We start from the raw sequence: 2,703 nt of genomic DNA, 5'->3' as shown, positions 1-2,703 counted from the left end.
GAGAGAGAGAGAGACAGAGAGAGACAGAGAAAGACAGAGAGAGAGAGTGGTTGAGTGTATGCAGCCACGTGCCTGCAGTAAAGCTGAGATCAAACAGCAGGCTTCTTGACGCTCTATCTCCCCTCCTTCTCCCTCCCTACCTACCTTTTACTCTCTTTCTCTCCCTCTCTAACTCTCTCTCTAAACAGCTTATGCACACACTCACTTGTTCTCTCTCCCTTTTTCTAAAGAGAGTTTATTTCTATGTTTATTTCTCTTCTCACTACAATATTTTCCTGTTTCCCATTTTCACTGTCCTCTATGTTTCTACCCGTCTTTGTCTAATACCCCTCTCTTCTCACACACTCCCTCCTTCTTGGCTTCTCCACCCCATTGAAGAGAACGTAACAAGTACACAAGATTCCAGAGTCTAATTCTGCTTCTTAAGACAGGGAACCTAATATGTGAGGACAACTGTGTTTGAGAAATGAGGAAGAGGGGTGGAGGAGAGGGGGAGAGGGAGAGGGAGGGGGAAAGGGGGAGGGAGAGGGAGAAAGGGGCGGGAGGAAAGGGGGAGGGGGAGGGGGAGGGGGAGGGGGAGGGGAGAGAGAGAGAGAGAGAGAGAGAGAGAGAGAGAGAGAGAGAGAGGGAGAGGGAGAGGGAGAGGGAGAGGGAGAGGGGGAAGGAGAGGGGGAGGGGGAAGGGAGAGGGGAGGGGAGGGGAGGGGATGGAACATATTTGAGTGAGAGGGAAGTGAAATTGGCAGATGAAAGCATAACAAGATTTTATGATAAGCGTTTGTCTGTTTGCTTGTTTAACTTAGAAATGAATTCACACAGGCAGTTGAGTGGCCTCCTCAATAAGCTTCAGTGTCAAAACAATTTGTACTGTACATGGTGCTGGTTCTACTGGGACCATTCAATCATACACTTCTTTCTCACATGCTATTCTCAATTAAACTGATTTTTGTTTCAACTTTGTCTGACTTTCCTCACATGGTTGTGCTAAATTTACATGCTCTTTATTTGGCTTACCATTCTTGTCATTCAAAAAACTTTTAAATTACCACAACAGACTATGTAAACTCAGGTTCCAGACCAAATTATTATTTTTAGAAGCAGTCAAAGCAATAACACACAAGTGATATACAAGACAGTCAAAATACAGCTAGGCACTCCTGTGCTACCCATGTAGTCCCTTAGCACGTTATCCCCTGCTACAACACCACTGCTAGTTTGAAAGGAAATTAAGATCCAATGTCGTAAAATGTGCTTGCACAGGATGTCATATAAGAGAGGTAGAAGATGTTGGTGGGGGCTGACGCATGGTGCAATGTCAAGTAAATGTCAATCTAATTCTGACACGCTAAACGGTCTTCATAGAAGTCAGTTACTACTTCTACACCAGTGTGTTACCGTGGCATTTATATTTGAACAGCCCGGTGAAAAATAGTGTGTAGACCAAAATTGGTGTTTGATTATGTGGATATGAAGTGTAACAAGTGTTACAGGAAAATCACTTATAAGTACTGGTCAGCAGTTAGGCTACTCTGTTCAATTTACAAATTCAGTGGCTCAAGCTGGGAGTTTGGTTGTGAGAAGGTAAATCATCATGTAAACTCACATCCATGTGTTGAGTTTAAGGAAACCACCCCTCCATTGCAAAGCTTTTTCTGACCCACCCTGGTCAAAACAAACAAGTCTTTCTCCCACACACACATGCACGCACCCCCACACACACACCTGGCCCCACTCCATGGAGGGGTTGGGGGACAGAGAGGAAGGGCAGCAAACTGGCTCTGTAAGCACATTTCCCCATCTGAGATCATTTGGATAGTGTTACAGGGGCACAGATGCGCCCTCCCCTTGAGCATTGCCCTCCCTGTCTCCTCTAGCTCTCTCAATCCTCTCTCTCTCCTGATCCCTCCCTCTTCATCTCTAATAAAATGTTTACTGGAACACTGGCCATTAAATATGGCAACTTAACGTAGGACATCTCAGTCCTCTCTCTCTAATCTAAATCTGTCCCTTTAACAGATGTCTCCAGTGTCCACAAGGTTTATATGTATCAGCATACCGGCTACTTGTATCAGTATATTACCTCACACTGTGAGCCTAAACAGAATTGTGTTTTGCGGTTTCAAGGTTTGTTTTGAGATCGTTTCACAGTACCATAATGCATGTCTGTTTCTGGTGAACAGTTTAACTGATTTGTAGGTAAAAGTGTACAGTTCCATGATAACTACACTGGAATATGACATGCAGTATCAACACTTAGCAATGCAGATGTTTTACTGAAATTAAGGTACAGTTATTTAAAGTCTATTTCTGATTTATTTTATGAATCCTTTTTTGTAAACCATGCCAATGTAGCCTACCCTATCCTTCTATCTCTTGATTTATATCTCCTCCATCTCTCTCTCTCAGTCTCTCTCGGTCTCTCTCTCTCTTTCTCTCTCTCTCTCTCTCTTTCTCTCTCTCTCTCTCTCTCTCTCTCTCTCTCTCTCTCTCTCTCTCTCTCTCTCTCTCTCTCTCTCTCTCTCTCTCTCTCTCTCTCTCTCTCTCTCTCTCTCTCTCTCTCTCTTCTCTCTCTCTCTCTCTCTCTCTCTCTCTCTCTCTCTCTCTCTCTCTCTCTCTCTCTCTCTCTCTCTTTCTCTCGCTGCACACACCCAGCTCAGTTGTTATATCTCTCTAGCAGCCCATTTCTGTGCTGTAGCCTTTGAAG

This window comes from Hypomesus nipponensis, chromosome 9 (assembly GCF_054491055.1).
Source record: "Hypomesus nipponensis isolate SF chromosome 9, ASM5449105v1, whole genome shotgun sequence".
In the NCBI taxonomy this organism is placed as follows: Eukaryota; Metazoa; Chordata; class Actinopteri; order Osmeriformes; family Osmeridae; genus Hypomesus; species Hypomesus nipponensis.
This window is presented reverse-complemented; position numbering follows the sequence as displayed.